Source organism: Myxocyprinus asiaticus, chromosome 45 (assembly GCF_019703515.2).
Source record: "Myxocyprinus asiaticus isolate MX2 ecotype Aquarium Trade chromosome 45, UBuf_Myxa_2, whole genome shotgun sequence".
Taxonomy (NCBI): domain Eukaryota; kingdom Metazoa; phylum Chordata; class Actinopteri; order Cypriniformes; family Catostomidae; genus Myxocyprinus; species Myxocyprinus asiaticus.
Genome location: NC_059388.1, coordinates 11,905,569 through 11,925,116, shown reverse-complemented (window position 1 = coordinate 11,925,116; position 19,548 = coordinate 11,905,569). Strand labels below are relative to the sequence as shown.

Genomic DNA, 19,548 nt, shown 5'->3' with positions numbered 1-19,548 from the left:
TTGCCGCTGGATAGGGCAATCCGTTCAGGCATCATGATGTATTACCAAGGCCCAACTGTGTTGTTGGGTCATTAGTTTACTTATTACTGGATCCTGGGGAGTGCTAAAATGCTGTGTTCTCTTGCAGATGCATCACCTGCTGTATATGTACGTTTGTTTGTGTGTGTGTGTGTGTGTGTGTGTTTGTGTGCAGCCAGCCACTATTTTGCCTTTTCTTACACAAAAGTCTCTGAGAAAGAGGAAAAACTATTTATGATATGATGACTGAAGCTTATATGTATTAACTTTAAACAGGTACCTGTAATAATCTCTGACTGACAGCCAATTAAGGTCGTGACATGCATCTTAATTATATTGTCAGCCAAAAAGCAGAGAGGTGATTTTATTCATGTGATTTCAACATCATCCGCCCACGCTGGTGAAAATTATGACAGTCTTGAAAAATATGCTGTTAGGGAACAAAAAGCTTTACATTTTAAGTTAGTTTGAGAACACATGAATACTGCAGCTGATAAAAGCCCAAATGATTGCTTTTAATTCCGAAATTCATTCAGAAATTCTAACGCCTTAAATTGCGGTCTTTTCCCCACCCAAAGCTATTGAAAGTCTTCAGAAGACTTGGAATGAAGCACACAAGATGGAATCATTTTATAATGCTATACATCCTTTTTGAAGCTTGACAGTCCCCTAGACACTGTATGCTTTCCTATTATGGAAAGCATTGACTCAGAAATTCTTCCAAATTTCTTCAGCCTGCTTTTGTTTACCACGGAAGAAAGAAAGTCATACAGGCTTTAGGGTGAAATAACTTTTTATGGGATTATGTTAAAGAGAGAGTACTGATTTAAATTTAACATAAAATATATACTGTGTGTGATATATATATATATATATATATATATATATAAAGTCATTTAGTTTTCTGTGTGGATAGAGAGAGATAGAGAGAGAGACCGACAAGGTTACGGAGTATTTCTCTCTCTCTCTCTCTCTGCCCATCCCATTCCTCTCTTCACTCTCTATTATTATTATTATTAGATTACAGTGCATTAAAATGCATATTTCAGACCCACTCTTTCTTACGCTTCAATGAACGTCACTCTTGAGGAATGTTTAGCATCTAGGGAATCTTCTAGGGAACTTTATCGTAAATTTTAAATGAATTTAAGTGCAAACTTATTGACGAATCATGATATCTGTTTTAAAAATGTTTAGTGAATGAGGCCCAATGTAACTACAAAAGTCACACTGACAGTCCAGCATGAGGGTCCTGATTCCAATCCATAGCTGGATTACTTGCACAGGAATAAAGCGGATGGTGCCACAGTTGTACAGTGTTCATGATAATTTAATTATCAGATGCTCGACAAACACATTTAATGAGTGTTCTCCAAAGCCGACCTGATCCTTGGCCCAATCCATTGAGCCGACCCTACCTTAGAGACCTACACACAAACATAGCCTCACCTGTCCGGAAAGTGTGTTTGTGTGTCAGTTTGTATATATGCATTACCATCTTTGAGTTTACCTACTTAAAAAGAGTAAACAGTTTAAAATGAAGAGCAGTGTATGTGAGAGTGTGGGCATCTATAATAGTTTGTATAAACAAGAGTCCTCTCCGCCGCAAACCCACTTGTGCAGTTGTGGAGTTCCTCCTGGTCTAAGGTCATCTGGGTCAAGGTGAGGCTATGAATGAGTCTTAATTACTCACCCTGAGTGGAATGGACAATGAGGCGGCTCTTCTAGACGTTAAATCACAGCAGCTCACTCCAAGTCTCTGATGCCCCCATTAAATTGATCCCTGTGGGAATGGCTTCCTCACTCTCGTTGACGCTGTCTTCCTCTTTAATGCGAAGAGCACAGGTGTTTACCAGCTGCTGGTGGACAAAGAAATACAACTAAGATTAGATCTATGAAGCACTATGCTTTCTATTAGGATTGTGTCAGAGTAAAGCCTGGGCGGTAACATTGTTTCTTAATTATTTCTATCTTACGTTAACTTGTAAGTTGTGTGAAAGCATGTATTGTCTACATATCAATACATTTTCAATGGATATCAGTTTAAAAAGTGGAGGTTCCATTTTATTTACTCACCCTCATGTCATTCTAAACCCATATGACTTTCTTCTTTTGAACGTAAAAGGAAAATTTGAACGAATTTTCATGCTGCAATTTCCCATACAATGAAATCAAACAGTAAAAACACTATAAATGTAGTACATAAGACTCATGTGCTATATTCCAAGTCTTCTGAAGCTGTATAGTGGCTCAAATTTAAGTCATTACCAATAATGTTCTCCTCCACATGCCTATATTCAAACTAGGAGTCAAACGTTTAAGCACTAACTATTCATTTAATACACATAATTGAACTGGAACTTTCTCATACAAATATATAGACAATGAAAAATACACATACCACTTATTTTTTAGAAACAGCACATTATCCCTAAATTCTCATTAAAGTAGTCGCTTCCAAACGTTGTAATGAGAATATCATAATTGCCATCTTTTTTAACTGTCATGAAAATAATGTCACAGTGTAAAAAAGTTAATGGGCCTAAAAATGAGCTTCATTTTCTGGATGAAAAATATGAGTTCTTATTTGTTTCTTTTGATTTTTGAGTGAAAAAAAAGGCCTGGACATGTTCTTGACAGGTTTCATGATAATTAGCATGGTATGCTGGTCTCTAACTAGTTTAATCAGCAATATTGTCTTGGTAAACCTTAGGAAAGGCTTTATGACAAGCTTGTCCAGCTAGTTTTGCTGGTGAACAGTATGGAAATGCTGGTCTACCAGCCATACTAACACTCAACCAACACTAACCAGCATCAACTAGCCTGAACCAGTATTTACATTTACACTGGCCTAAGTTGGCCTTTTCAACAGGAATGAAACCAGGATCGGCGACGACAAAACAGCAGCATCTAGATTTACCTATCTCCATCCTTGCCAAGCTGACCTGATCTGCATTAATTATGTGGAGGAGCCAAGGATGGGAAGTGCAGAGTATGATTACAATGGATGTCCTGGACGTCTCCTCTCTCACACTTCATTACTATCCCAACATCTGCAGCGTGTCCTCCTCTCCTGTCAGAGACAATGGGCTTCACAGGTGTCAGGAGGAGAAGAGAGATTGTGTATGTGTTTGTTTGTGTATTTGCGCCTCGTTGTGAAGCGTTTGCAAGCGACAGCTCCTGAAATGAACACTTGCGTTCGCTCAAGAAATCTTGGAGGGTGCCCAGGCATCCAGAGAAGAACTGAAAGAGATAGTGAGGAGATGATGAAAATAAAGCTGTTTCGCTTAAGTCTGGCAGGTTGGTGCTCCTGGCAAACGGGAAGCAAAATTAATCTATCAGAAGTAATTAAGGGAAGTTTCTCTGCATAAAATGCATTCTCTGCCTAAAATAAATCTGCTCCAGATCCTCACGCAAACACACCCTATTAATTCGGTTCATTTTAAACTGAATACAATTTTGCCAGTTTTTCAAAGATGTCTACAAAGTCTCGTAAAGCCACCTTAGAACTAGTGTATGAATGTATTCAATGTGACACAAAATGGCTTTATGAAACTAATATCTCTCTGGTCTGAAGAGGTGATTATGTAAAAATAGATTGTATTCTCATTGTTATACCTCCACTTGCGAAGAAATGCGGAAGCACATTTCTCAAACGCCATCGATTGATTACAATGGTGCTGAGGCCTTAATGCGTGTATTGTGTAACTCTGAGACTGTATATCACATGAAAGTTGAGAACAGGAATAGAGTGAAAATAGAATCACTGGGTGCATCCAATTTTCACAGCTTAAAGTACCATTGACCTTTTGTTTGGCTGAGAGCTCTCTTGTGCAGGAGACATGCTTTGATCAAGACCTCCCCTCCTTCCCTCCATTTGCACTTTCTTGGTCATTCTCTAGTTAGAGACACATTTTCAAAGAGTGTTTTATTTTTTCAAGGAGAGACTCTGTATTTGTGGTTTTGCATTCAAGGAGTAAAGTCCTGTTTGAGGCAGGATGATGTTGCAGAGTTTGGTGGCTTGAATTGAGGAAATGAGCTGCATTTGACTGTTAATGGCTCTATGAAAGATGGAGTTAACAAAAAGCTTAAAAAACAAAGGAAACGTTAAAGGCACATTTCAGCCAAAATTTTTAATTTGATGATCATTTTACTCACCCTCATATTGTTCCAAATCTTAATGACTTATTTTCCGCTGTGCAACAAAAAAAGAGATACTTTGCAGAATGATCACGCAGCTCGTTTTCATACAACAAAATAGTACAGTGACCAGCGGTTGTCAAGTTACAAAAAGGATGAAAAATCACCACTAAAGTACAATAAAAGTAGTCCACACCAGGGGTTTTCAAACTGAGGTGCAGGGACCCCCAGATGGCCGCAAGGGAGTGCTATATGGGGACCACAGAAAATTTCAGAAAAACGGTAAAAAAGATCATTTCAATCAAATTTGACATTATTACTATTTTATTCTGCTTTCTAAACACTGGCCAGAAATGACAAAATTAAATGAGTTAATTTTATTTTATTGACAATTTCACCTCACCATTGTCGCCTGACCTCTGCTAGCTAGTGTTGAAAGTTAATATTCCTTGTAAAGCTGCTTTGGAACAAAATATTTGTGAAAAGTGCTGGATAAATTATTTTTTGTATAGTAGACTCAGAAACAAAGATGTTAACTAGTTCCAATGATTCCTACAAGTCTTTAGCTGTCACTAGGGTTCTTTTTTACCTCATTGAGCATTCTGCGGTGTGCCCTTTGAGTCATCTTGGCTGGACGGCCACTTCTAGGGAGAGTAGCCATAGTATTAAATAGTCTCCATTTATAGAAATGTGTCTAACTGTGGGCTGATTAATATCTAAGCTCTTCGAGATAACTTTGTAACCCTTTCCAGCTTTATGCAAAGCAACAATTCTTGATCGTTGGTCTTCTGATATTTCTTTTTTCAAGGCATGGTCCATGTCGGCAGATGCTTCTTGTGAACAGCAAACTTCAAAATGTTTGAGTGGTTTTTTTTTTCATTAATTGAATGCCAGGTTTGCCAACTCACATACTTTTTCCAACCTACACTGTGAATGTTTTAATGATGTATTTAATATGTACAAGAACAATACAATAAGTCTGTGTTATTTGTATTGTGAGATGAAGATCAAACCAGAATTTAAGACAAATTTATACATAAATGCAGGTAATTCCAAGGGTTCACATAGTTTGACTTGCCACTTTATTTAATTTTGCAAACAACATGTAGTCTGTCTTTATCACACTATTTTTCTTATGCAATAAAAATGGGTCTTTCAACATTAAAATAAATAGCTGCTTTTATACTTTAGAAAGAGGTTCCATCACAAGGGGATGGTCATATTTAGGGGTTTTTGACATCAAAAAGTTTGAAAACCCCCGGTCTATAGGCCTGAAACTTGTGTGCTATATTCCAAGTCTTCTAAAGCCATAAGACAGCTTTGTGTGAGGAACAGAACGAAATAAAGGTGATGTTCACACTAATCCATTTAAGTTTGAATACTCTGTTTCCTAACGTCATTATTTTTCAAAGTATGCTGTTATGGAGATTGTTTTCCAAAGTTTCTGTTTTTCGGTGGAGAAAAACGCTGTTCCTGTTTGGATGAGAGGTGCCAAATGTATCAAAATCAAACCGAAATGAAAACGTATTAGTGTGGATGTGGCTTAAGTTGTTATTCTCTGAAAATCTTGACCTGGCAACATGAACATTCTGCAAAATATCTCTTTATGTATTCTACGGAAAAAAGTCATATAGTTTTAAGTGACACGAGAGTAAATTATGACAGAATTTTTGTTTTTGTGTGAACTATTCTGTTAAGGATAGATAAGCATGTCTTACCATAAAAGTAACTTTAAAAGAAACTTTAGCCAAAAATAATTATAAAATAATTTAAATAATTTAAAAAATAATGTAAAAAATACATGTAACACTGACTTTTGAGTTTGTTATGAGTATATCTCAATAAAGTCTTGTTTGAAATAGGCTATGTTTGTCTTTCAGTGTTCTTTTGTTTTCCCTAGCACATTCTCTTTCTCTTTTCCTTTCTTTCTGACTTTCTCTCACTTTCTAATATGAGACAAATCACTGCGTTGGCACTAAGTGTGGTTAGCAGGTGTAAGTGAGCTCTGTGTTCCTGCTTTACCTCATTACTGTGGCAGCTGAGAGCTCAATCCTTAATTTACTTTTCTGTGCTCTCCTCCATTAGCACATCTGAGATTATTGTATTAAATACTCTTCTCTATGCCATTATTTTTATTTTATTTTTATTTATTTTTTTCAAATTTGTTCACCTTGCTAAGTACTGACAATGATCTTCAGAATGAATTGACGTCATAGTAGCTTTCCGTGTTCTCCTAAGAACTTGCTTTGATATTATTGAATAAGCTAAATTTACAAAAAAGTGCATTGTTGTTATGGTGCATGTTCATTACACTTAGGGATTACCATGGTACTATATAAAAAGAAAAAAAAGAAAAGCTACTCAATGCCCAAGTTTTTATACAACAATTTAACTTTCATTGTTCCCGTAGTTTATAACGCATAGAGGCATTACTATGGGAACAGATGCACCCATGGGAACTGAGCCATTATGATTTAAAAGAGAAGAAAGGCTCAACAGATGAGTTACTCAAGAACTATCTGACCTAAGATCACAGATTGGGATGTTTTTTTTGTGAGACGGACACCCTCTCATTGTTTAAGTCTGGTCCAAAGGTCATTCTTCGTGTTAATTTAGAGCTGTCATCCCAAAGAGGGCAGTATTATCCACTAACTGCATTGTAATTCAGCAGCCAAGCTAGCAGTGCAGTAAATTATGCACCATGAGATTCATTGTGGTTCTTACCAGCAAGTGACAGGTGAGATTTGATAATGTTCCTGTATTGTTTTATTTCTTGAACGATCCATCATTTTCAGCACTGAATGTCTATGGATGCTGCGCAAGGGGCATGTGTGTGTGTGTGTGTGTGAGTGTGTGTGTGTGAATGTTTGATGTGCACTTTGAGGTGTCATGGGAATGCACATGTATATAGTATGCTGTGAGCTGGAGAGATATTGTGGATAAATCCAATGTGGCATGAGATAATGATGGCTTTGGTGAAACACAGAGGTAGAAATGTGAAAAATCCTGAAACAACCCCCCACATTTGATCAATAAGCTTACATTTATGTGGCAAGCAAGCATACACACTGATCGTTGTCAGCATTATCACCTCTGTTACAGCATCGGTTGGCCAGCTCAATTTTTTCATCTACCTACACTGCAAGACACAAAGTCACACAACACCATATCAAATTCAATACACGTCAGTTTAAATAAAAAGACAGCAAGAGACATGTCCCCCTCGAAAGGTTTGATGTTTAGAGCAGACGGCTTAACAAGAGTAATCATGAAGCTTTGACTCTGTTTGCACTGGGTTTGATTTCCTGCCTGACTGCCTGTGTAAGCAGACACACTTCCTGTTCCATCAATATCATTCTATACACTTCATCATACACACTTACAGTATGTATGTTTGGAGATGCTATCCCAAAAGGATTCTTTGTTAGCAGCTGATTGTACCGTATTGTAACATACTCAGTCCTGGATTATCATTGTTTTTCTTAAAGGCATAGTTCACCAAAAAATGAAGATTCTGCCATAATTTACTCACCCTCATTTGTCTCAAATCTGTTTGACTACCAGTTCATACATGAGTGACGGATGAACTGGGAGAATGCTCAAGTGGACTAATTAGTTTATACATTCTTTGTTTGGCATCAGAAAACATTGCAGCCAGTTCAAACAGTAATGGCTTTAAACTTGTTTAAACCTGGTACTGTTGTGATTATTTAAATGTTTGTAACATAGAAAAGACTATTTGAGGAGGTTTTTCATTTAGACAACCGCTGCAGTCGTTCTCTCCTGGTAAAAAGCAGTGCGAATGCAGATCACACCAGATTGATTGTACACCTCTGAGCCCAGGCTAGTGTAATCACACAGGTTTGACCGCACGTGCTAAGAGGTTAAGGAGAAGTGTGCAGTTTCTGCAATGAATTGCAATGATAATTGATTTCAAAACGTTTTCCAACAGTCAACCTGCCCCCTTGTCTGTCGTTGGTTAGGACAACTGGTAGTCCCACCCCAATCTCACGCCATCGAATAGGACTGTCCCGATTATGAAATTAGGCTGATGATTAATTGTCAATCAAATAATTGTGATTATGATGATTAATTGTCTGTTTTAGGGCTTTGATGATTAATTGTCAAACAAACTACCATATTTCTTAAGGTGCATGTTTGTTTTATACACCTTAAAATGTCATTTGTTTATATATATATTTAAATGATATTATATTATATGCATACGATGATAATGATAATTCTCTCATCATTTAACTTATGCCATGTTAAACTCGTTTGTCTTCCTTTCTACTGCGGAACACAAACAAACATGCTTGGATGGAGATATGATGCGATTAAGTATAGTCAGTGCAAGTCAATGTGGTCCAAAACTTTTAAGCTTACAAATGCCATAAAAGCAGCAAAATGATAATCCATCATAATGGCTATATGACCAGTTTTGAGTGAGAAACAAACCAACAAATCATATAAACACATAATATCAAAATGTCTTTGTTTGTGTTCCGCAGAAGAAAGTCATATGAGTGTTAGATGTTATATGGGTGAGTAAATTATGAGAGAATGATAATTTTAAGCTGGGATAGGTGAAAGGTTTTTAACATAAAAAAATGTACACACATCACTTTCAATTGCAAGGCTGTAGAACAGGTTGAGGGATAATATTTAAGGTGTTGCGAGTGTGCACATGAAAATAAAACCTTGTATATCTGTGTGCTCAGAAGCTGTCTGAGTGGATGTCATTAATGGCCAACAGCTTATTCTACTGCTGGGAGGCTTTTGCTAATGTAAGCTGTCAGATAGAACATATTGCTGCCTGAAGCACACGTGCACAATGGAAAAAATGAACCGTCACAGTGTGAGAGCGGTATAAGACAGAGTGTGAAAAAGAGAAAGAAAGATAGAGAATGAGGTCAAGAGAAAGACAAAGAGAAAGATAGAGATTGATACAGAAAAAGAATGATTCTGATATTCTATGCATCTAACCTGAGTGATCTGAATGTGTAAGGTGAGCAAAGGCAGACGTGCATTCAACCCGGAGTAAGTCCACCCCCTCTCACATATCCACGTCTGCAGACTGAAGCAGCGATGAGTCTTCCTCGCTGAAGGGCATGACCTTGAAGAGAATTCAAACCATTCTCATTCTTACTTCTCCACATGGAGATGCCAAATAAGCAGATACCCAAAACAGCACCTAAGAATCAAGCCAACAAATATACAGTACACATCAGTTGATTTAGAAAATGACTATGTTTAAAAACTCACTATTAGCATTAATGTTATACTAAATTGGTTTGTCAGCAAGCTGTGCTCAAGCTGCATTTATTATAGTGTCTTTTTGTAGTCCCTTTAGACCACTGTTCTGCCCCTCTCCACTCCCGGGCCAAGCATCTGGACCAGGGGAGGGGCCCGGCAGCTGCTTTCGGCTCACATTACATTTGCATATAATTTCTTTGGGAATGCCCTTGACTGACTACTTAAGGGGATGTGGGCTAAATCTACACTACAGAGAGAGAGAGACAGAAAAAGACCAAGAAATGGTGGCAGCCTAAGGAGGCGTTCACACACGACACTGTCTTGCATTAAAAACATCTAGTGCAATGGAATTAAGTGTTTTAATGCATTAACTTTCATACAGGGTTGCTAATATAAGCACTCAATATGCTTGTCCATATGTAAATATGCTGAGCTCCACCCCCAGGTTAATCTGATAGGTCCATTGTTTTTAACCTGACATTGATAAGCTGCGCTGCATGTCAAAAGTTGAACTATTTTTAACTTGACACAGCATCTTAACAACTTAGTGCTCATGGCGCAAGGCACTAAAAAACAGCACAACATGTGCCATAATGGCCAAAGATGTCTGTCTGGTATATGTTTACATAGACAAATAGTTAAAAAACTACGCAAAAGGATTGCACAAAACCCCAAGGCTAGAAAGATCTGTCAAAAAGGCTGTCGATCGATTAACATTTTTAATCAAAATAACTGCAATTGAGTTTGTCAATCTTTCTTGTTCTCACAGGATGCGTTCTTCCGTTACTTCTGCACTATTTTTAATTGTTGGACTGTACATATGCGTTATACGGATGCTTTTGAAGCGTCTCACTGGTTTTCTGCATCATAAATTGTACGGCAAACTTTGAAAATCACTGCATTCTGTTGTGCTTCGTCCAGGTGTCAAGAATGTGTCCTGTGTTCCCAGCTGCACTGCTTGTGAGGTTTGTTGAGCTGCGCTGACAGCCCCCGCTGATGTGGCTCATAAAATGACAAATTTACATGTACTTCAAGCTTGAATTGCTCCAACGGTAGTTTACAAAGGGGTTAGGGGGCATGATTACTTGGGTAAAACAATTTTACGCATTCTTTTTTATTTAATAAATCGCACTAAATTAACAAGTTAAATCGACAGTCTGAGAAAAAGGACTACGGAATCAGTAGTTGTAAATAAAAGCACATGCTCTGACATCGCGTGTTGTTGCTTATGTACTAGAGTTGTATAATGTAAACAAAAAAGTCACATTGCTATTTTACAACAGATTTTGTGATTGCGATTTTAATTACGATTTGTCAAATGTTTTTCCTGATTCATACATTTTACATTCGCATGTGCATTCCAGTGTTAGAAAATCACATTTCAGAAGGGAAAAAATTAGTGGGTTATTTGTTTGTGCCTTTTTGTTAATTCTATATTCTTTATTCACCTTGATACCATTTTTGTGCACTGCATTCTAATTAGTGAGATCTCGCCAGTGTGCATGAATCTGAATGGTGAATTAAACCACAGAATTCTGAGAATTTTATAACATTGCAGCTTGCTGCGATTTAGAAATTGCTCATGCTAATATCGCAGATTTACTGTGATAGTGATTAATTGCGCAGCTCTGTTATGTACTATTTAAATAATAGTACTAGAAACAGTAGGCATTATTGCACAGTAAATGTTTCCTACATTGTTGTCACACGATGTTGCTTGTGAGTGTCATCCAGTTATCATCTTAGAAATGAAAGCGATTCATTTGAATAATTCAATTTTGTATGAAAATGTCTTAACTCTTTGCTTTCTGATTAAATAAAGAGTAAAGAGATGTTAAAAATCACAGCCGTACTTAGTTCCAGTTCATTCATCATTCTGTAAATGGAAGGTTGAACATTTTTATATTGTGGAATATAAATGTTGGTGGTCATACAGGAATCATACAAGGTCAAACAAGTGCATACAGGAAATCTGCATCCTGTACAAAGCATATCTATCTATCTATCTATCTATCTATCTAACTGTCTGTCTGTCTGTCCGTCCGTCCATCTGTCTGTCTGTCTGTCTGTCTGTCTATCTGTCTATCTGTCTATACTGTAAAATATAAGGGGAAAGGGCTGGGAAAACCAGGTGGGAATGTGCATTCATTAGTTACGTTAAAATGGTACATGTGCTTGCTCATTCCTGTTTGTGAAAGACAAAAGCAGAGGAATAGCTTGTTTGTGGATTAAAGAGACCAGGCTGAATGTATGTACAAGAGAGTGCATGTGTCAGAGCGAATGAGTGAGCGCCTGGAGAGAGGAGGAATCAGTGAGTGTGTGCATGTGTGACTGGAGAGAATGACTGTGTGTGTGTGTGTGTGTGTGTGTGTGTGTGAGAGAGAGAGAGAGAGAGAGAGAGAGAGAGAGAGAAAGAAAGAGATGGAAAAGGGAGGGTGTTAGGGGTAGGTGGGCGGGAAGACGAGTAGGACCAAGGCTGAGAGAGAGAGAAAGGGAGAGATTCACTGCTGCGTGTCAGAGCCGTGGATCTGTGTGTGTGTAAGAGAGAGAGGGAACGCGTGCATAAGGGCATCCGTATTTCTACAGGACAAACGGCAGTGTTTTCACTTTATTCTATTTCAGCTTCCGCCTCCAGCTCTCCCTGTCGTCCAGCTCTGAACGAAATCCAGAAGTGACTACAGACCGCCAGGTAGGGGCAGATGACTTTCACTGTACTGAGAACAGTGCTTCCCTCTGTGTGTGTGTATGTGTGAGTGTTACTTACCTATGACCTCTCGAGCCAACTCTACTGAACTGTTCAAGGAGATTCTACTTCACATGAGAGGCTGCTTTGGGTTTCCAAGCCTTCAGATGGACTAGATATGATATCTGACCCTGCTCAAATGTTGTTAATGCTACACTGCTTGCGTTTGCCTATGTGCTTCTATATATGTCTTTTGTGTGGGGGTGTGTGCTCAACCATGTGTGTGCTTAGTAATGGCAAGGGTTTTTTATCATTGAGTGAAAATAGTCCATAATAGCACTCACTGGAGTGAGCATAAGAAGCACTGCCTCCGCTGCCTCGTGACTTACTGATTCTGAGAGGAATAACTTCAGTCGCCAACTGTCATCTACTGCTGTTCTCACCCATTCTGACACCAGCAAAGGGCAGGTCATCTCCAAATATGAATAACTGGTCTTCTGCCTATTTTATGTCTCTCTCAACCCTGCTTATTTGCCCTAAATCTCTAGCTCCTGCTTTTCTCCTCTACACTTTCCTTGAAAACTGTCAGCTTGAAGGGAGGGCAAGTGTGTTTTTAACCTTTCTAGATACGGACATCTCCGGCTATGTTTGATTGTTGTTAACACACTGCATTTGTGTGGACAGAGACTTGACCATCTCCAAACTGAAGAGTAGACACGGTGCAGGCAGAAAAACAGGGATTCTGTCATTATGGTGGAGAAATTGTGTTTTTGGGCTTAGTGATGGTACTCTCACCCCCTTTCTCCATATGCAAACTCACACACACACATGCTCACATCTCTTACCTCATTCTGACTGATGATCTTCCTAGTGTAGGATGCAAGAAGTATCCTTGCTAGTTAGCAGTCCCTGACATACCACACCTAATTTATGGATCTCTTCTGGCTTCACCATTTTCAGCCCTTCTGTTCAAGTAAACCTGCTTCTCCATTAGCTTGTGATCTATTGAGGGAACAAAGGAGGCTGTTGGATTGTAAACAGCACAGTTGTTCCTTCATTTCAAAACATGAAAGAAGGGAAGAGTGGTTTAATGCTGAGCTTCAAACAACTTCCCTCCATTTGATTCAATTGTCTTGCCTGCCATGATCCTCAAAAACCAATTCCTGCCACCCAGCCCCAACCTCTTTTTTTTAAAAACAGATTTCTATTTAATCGAAGCCAACTTCACTCAGATTTCAGTTCCTTTTATTTATTTAATTTTTTTACATTCAAGGGAGGTCAAGGTGGTACAGAATGAACAATGAACTGAGATTTTTTTGTTCAAAATTCTCCTACAAAGCTAATATTGAGGGACATTCATTTCTTTATGGCTATTGGTTTTTAATAACTCAGATTTTCTCAGTAGGTTTGAACACCTTGGTCTGAGTTTAAACTGCCTCCCCTCCCTTATTTGTTCCAGTACCATGGAGACTGCTTTGAATTGGTCCATTGTCAATGAGCTTAGGAATAAACAATATGTGTGTGTATGAGTGAGTGTGTATCCAGCTGTGGCACCAGTTTTCACACAGCATCAATAGTTAATGAGTGGAGCTGGCAATAGCTCTATTGATATGGCTGTTTTTGTTTTCCTAACAGACGTTTTGTTATAATCGCTCACATGGACCTACATCCACCATTGAATTAGCCTAGGTTAATACTTGGAAAAAAAGTGGAGCGAAACATATGTTGAACACAGGACCATAACTAGCATAGACGCTGTAGAGGACTAGTGATTGATTGAAATGGGTTTTTGCAATACAGTCTCATGAGAATTCGTAAGAATAGTCCGAGATGGTGAATTTGTAAGAAATCGAATGATTTTGTTCGTACGAAAACATATGACTTATACACCAACCAGTAACATATGCTTTCCTAGTCTCCTTCAAAACCCTCATATTTCCTTTCTTCCTTCGTACACAAAATGTATTTATCAATTATAATCATGGTCACTGATTCAAATGTATGGTTAGGTTTAGGTATAGGGTTTGGGTTAGGGGTTAAAATTACAAAAATATATCACAAACGTGTGTTTAGAATCTGGAAGTTTCACTTTTTTCGCTGTACACAAAAGGGCTTTCTACATTACTATCATGGTTAGGTTTAGGGTCTGGTTTGTTTTAAAAGTAAGAAACAAAGCACTGAGGGTCTGGGCGGTCACACTACCCTTCGCACTCCATTAATCCCCATTCAAATACATCCGAACGGGGAAGACTGGAAACTCAAGCGCAAGTGAAGAAATTTCGTACTCTGTTGTGTACAAGAGTTCACGTTTGGCTAACTCTGACCAGCGAAACTGTATGATGAGAGCAACGGTGATCAAAAGAAAATCGAAATTTATATTTGTATTGGTTCAATACCAAGAATACATATTTCAAAGATGTGTGTTTTATTGTAGCAGGAAAGTGAGTAGACAATATATTTAAACATTTTAAATGTAATATTATTTGTTATTTGTGGGTTTTTTTTAATTACAAAAAGCACTAACCCAAACACCAGAAGCTGTCCCACATGACATCATATCCTGCTCCGTGCGTTGTCCGAAATAAAATTGGATGCTCAAAGCCTAGTGTAATCTCCCCTTAAAGGCTAATTTATACAGTGCTGGGCGAACAGGCTTGCTTAGTTCGCCTTCAAATGATTACGAAATGCAGTGACGTTTTTGTTCTGCCAATGTGTTCGTTTTGTGATATTTCTCCTGTTCACACACATCTCTTGAAAATTCTTGACTTAGGAGAACTCGGCTGGTTGAAGAGGTTTGATGATTGGTTAAAACTAATCATAGGTGTGGTTTGGATGTGACGTTTTTTTATTTACAATCATTCGTGCCAGCTGAGGAGTTGTTACCTAGGTTACTGTCGTTCAGTTGGATAACTTTGAATCCCGTCTCTCGAGACAGCTTACCTGATGTGTCATCCGCCAGAGATTTGAAAAACTTTCTGTGACGTAACCCTCAACAAACTAATTTTTAAACGATGTTGCACGTAGTCAAGGATGTAGATTTGGCTTGAACATTGGGGGGATTACAGTGTGAAGAATTTCCATGTTTCCACTGATCATGTTATAAATATTGGGGTGGGGGGGGGTGTACTTGCTTGTTTTGATTATTGGGGGGTTACCTCCCCCCCATCCCCCCTGGAATCTATGCCCCTGCGCGTAGTATAAACACCAGCTTTGCTTTAGTTCGTCCAGGTGAAAAAAGTTTGGCTTCTTCCATAGTATAATTCAGGCTTAAATCGTACGTTTTCTCGAATGAAATTGTACAATTTCATGCGAATTCTCATGAGTTTGGGTTAGTATTTTAAATGTATTATTCTTAAATGATAACATTTGGCCCCCTTAACCCCCTCAACAGACCTTATTCAAAGTAGCATATTTGATTTTTGGCAGGAATAAAAACAAGGCTGTGAGGGACAGGTGTACAGTCTGTTCAGTGGCATGCACAGTAAAAAGATGTATAAAGCTGCTAAATCACATCTAATTTTCACAATTCATGTTTTCTGGAGTTTTTTGTTTACTTAAATTTTTTGGAAAGATGTTTGTCATCAGCTAAATGGGCAGCACCAGTCTATACAGCAGTACAACCCACTGAAGAGGCTGAAGTCTACCTCTCACAGCATCGTTTCATTTCTGTCCAACATTAAATATGACCCTACTCTGAATAAGGTCTATATGTGGTTTAATCCTTGAGTAAACAGATAATTGACATTGAGCCTTGACTTTCTGCTAAAACATTGTGAAAACCGCCACACGCATTTGTGAGGAAGAAAGACACCAAACTAAAACTAAACAAGGTGTAAACGACGTGTGAGAGATTGTTCTCGAGGGAGTATATGCAGTACAGTGACAGGTGCTAATCTGAAGAGTGTTTTACCCGTTTTTGTCTTCCAGGGCCGTCTGCGTTTACTTGCCCTTAGCGGGATGCTTTTTGTTTCTCTTTCACTCCTCACGAGCTGCGCCTTGTGATTGGCCGTCTCGCTCACACTCCGCGAAAAAAACAAAAACAAAAAAATGACAGAGAGGAAGTAAGGTCACATGACCATCGATGTGGGATTCTGCACATCTCTCTCTTTAATCTCCCCTAGATTCACTCTTTCTCTCTCTCGTTGCGGATTTGGATTATCCATCGCCACCGGGTTTATCCAGCTGTCAAAAATTAGCTGTATGATTGTCTGCTTTAGTGTATACGCTTACCGAGCAGCTGTTTCGAGCCATAAATCCTAAAACTTGGAAACGGGCCGTTCAGACAGAATGCGTTCTTGTGCTAAAAAATAAAATAAAATAAAATAAAAAATAGACGCATATAACGCAGGTGTCTCGAGACGCGCGTTTAAAAGGTGAAGTAGACACACACAAAAAAATAAATAAATAAATAAATAAATAAAAATAATAATAATAAAAATCAGCTGGACGCGGCTAAAGATGTCCGTTCAGCGAAACATCAAAAAACAGCGCGGAGGTGTGAATGGCACCCTCTCAGAAAAATAAAATAAAATAAAATAAAATAAACAAATACTGTTTAAGGTAGGCCTACAAGGCCGTCACTAGGTGGAACCCTTGTTTTGGGTACATATTTGTACCCTTAAGGAGAAAAAAAAAAGTACTAAAACAGTAAAGTTTTTTTTTTTTTTTTTTCTCTGCCCCCAGAGGAACAAAACATTCAATGTACCTTTAAAGATTCAAAAATGTCCTAAGGGTACAATTATGTACCCAAAATAAGTTATATATTTTAACTAGAGACAGAAAAAGGTCTTCTTTTTTTTTTTTTTTCTGAGAGGGCTTGAGCAGTCTTAAAAACTTAACCTTCATGTCACGAAACGCATAACCGCATGTGTACAGAGCGCGATTATTATAAAACAGCGCACATGAAACATAAAAACAGGTCCTATGTGAACTGGAAACTCTTGACAGCTCTCAGTAAACTAGCCTCGCAGCCGCCCACAGGCGGAGAATTAGGTTTTCCACACTCTTAACAAGACACGCAAGCTTTCAACACCCCTCCTGTTTGGACAGCGCCACATGCCTCGTTCGTGATAGGCCGATGTGACTTTCAGCACCGGACAGCGACGGGCTCTGAGACTTTGAATGAGCGGGCTGCTTTCAGCACCGCTGTTCTCTGATCAGAGACAATGTCAAAGGCCTTTCAGTAAGTGGCTCAAATATAACTTCCGCTCTTACCTTACACTGAGACAGTTCATATTGGTCCACGTATCTCTGATGTTATTTCATGCTACTGTTTATACTGGTGTTATGATCTTAGAGAGGATTAAAGACGACACTCTTCTGTAAAAGCTAATGTTTGATAATGCTAGAATGTAATAATAATAATAATAATAATAATAGTAGTTATAATAGTAAGAATTATTGTATTATTATTAGGCGAGTAGTAGTAGTAGTAGTAAGAATAATTTTATTAGGCTATTATTATTATTATTATTATCAATAGTAGTAGTAGTAGTAATAATAATAATAATAATTAGTATTATTATTATTAGTAATTTTATTATTATTATTATTATTATTATTATTATTATCAATAGTAGTAGTAGTAATGATGATAATAATAATAATAATACTAATTATTATTATTATTATTAGTAGTAGTAGTAGTAGTAAGAATAATTTTATTATTGTTATTATTATTATCATTAGTAGTAGCAGTAAGAATAATAATAATAATAATAATAATAATAATAATAATAATTAGTATTATTATTATTAGTAGTAGTAGTAGTAAGAATAATTTTATTATTATTATTATTATTATCATTACCATTAGTAGTAGTAGTAGTAGTAGTAATAAGAATAATTCTATTAGGCTATTATTATTATTAGTAGTAGAGTAGTAATAGTAAGAATAATTTTATTATTATTATTATTATTATTATTATTATTATCATTACCATTAGTAGTAGTAGTAGTAGTAGTAAGAATAATTCTATTAGGCTATTATTATTAGTAGTAGTAGTAGTAGTAGTACTAGTAGTAGTATTAAGAATAATAATAATTAGTAGTAGTAGTAGTAGTAGTAGTAGTAGTAAGAATAATTCTATTAGGCTATTAGTAGTAGTAGTAGTAGTAAGAATAATTCTATTAGGCTATTATTATTATTAGTAGTAGTAGTAGTAGTAGTAGTAGTATTAAGAATAATAATAATAATAATTATTATTATTATTATTATTATTATTATTATTATTATTACCATTACCATTAGTAGTAGTAGTAAGAATAATTCTATTAGGCTATTATTATTATTATTATTATTATTATTATTATTATTATTATTATTATCATTAGTAGTAGTAGTAGTATTGAGAATAATAATAATTATTATTAGTAGTAGTAGTAGTAGTTGTAGTAGTAGTAAGAATTATTTTATTATTATTATTATTATTACCATTACCATTACCATTAGTAGTAGAAGTAGTAGTAGTAACAATAATTCTATTAGGCTATTATTGTTATTATTATTATTATTATTATTATTATCATTAGTAGTAGTAGTAGTAGTAATAGTAGTAAGAATAATTTTATTAGGCTATTATTATTATTATCATTAGTAGTAGTAGTAGTAAGAATAATTTTATTATTATTTTTATTATTACATTAAAAATAATAATAATACAAAGATGACAGTGTCAGATTTATTTTACAGGCAAATTTAAATGCAAGTCTCGTAAAGGGGTAACCAGAACTCTGATCTGTCAGGTTTAGTCAGTTGTGTGAGCTATAATGTCCTTTACATCTTTGTGATTGATTGGTTTGCTATTGTAAACAAAAGGCCTTGGAAGCGTTGCATTACACAGTGGCATAAATGCTGACACATACAGACTATTATATATAGACTCAAGCGCTTTGCAGTGAAATGGGATGTAAAATCGTTGTGTCACCCATGTTGTGCATGTATGTTTAGCAGGTAAATCGTGTAAGTCTTGCATATGTGTGCGAGATGCTAAATAATGAAATGTTCCTGTGTAAGTTAAGATTGTTGCACACATGGAACTAAAGCACCTTTTCTGTCTTATAAGCCAGCATGGTGTATGTCACAAATCAAAATCGATGCTATTAATTCAGCCCAGACCATTGTGAATATGATACATTACTCACCAAGCCTCTATCAATTCACCCGATTGATTTAAATAAGTTTTATTTTAATTTTTTTTAACATTGAAGATACATGCTAGACATGAAAGCCGAGCTTTTTATTCAGATTTATTGCACAGTTAAAAGTTACCACTGATTCGGGAATGATGGCTACAATAATGTAATGCATGTTGAGCTACAATAATATGATAATAAAATGTTGTGCAGCTTAACTCGAATTGGCCGGAACTGCTCGGTTTGATCAATACACTTTACATGAACAGCCATGGAATGAAAAATAAAGGAAGGTAGCGTAGGACAAAAGCTGATTC

The 19,548-nt window shown here is 36.9% G+C and overlaps 1 protein-coding gene across 5 annotated transcripts in view; it reads left to right on the top strand.

Moving 5' to 3' along the window:
- Positions 1-19,548, top strand: part of LOC127435417 (synaptotagmin-1-like) — a 309,874-nt gene that overhangs the window by 171,052 nt on the left and 119,274 nt on the right. For 2 of the 5 annotated variants that reach the window (XM_051688900.1, XM_051688899.1), the window contains one exon: positions 12,037-12,103. The exons of the other annotated variants lie outside the window; for them this stretch is intronic. The gene's annotated coding sequence lies outside the window, so the exon portion shown is untranslated. The remainder of the gene's footprint in view (positions 1-12,036; positions 12,104-19,548) is intronic. 5 annotated transcript variants of the gene reach the window in all.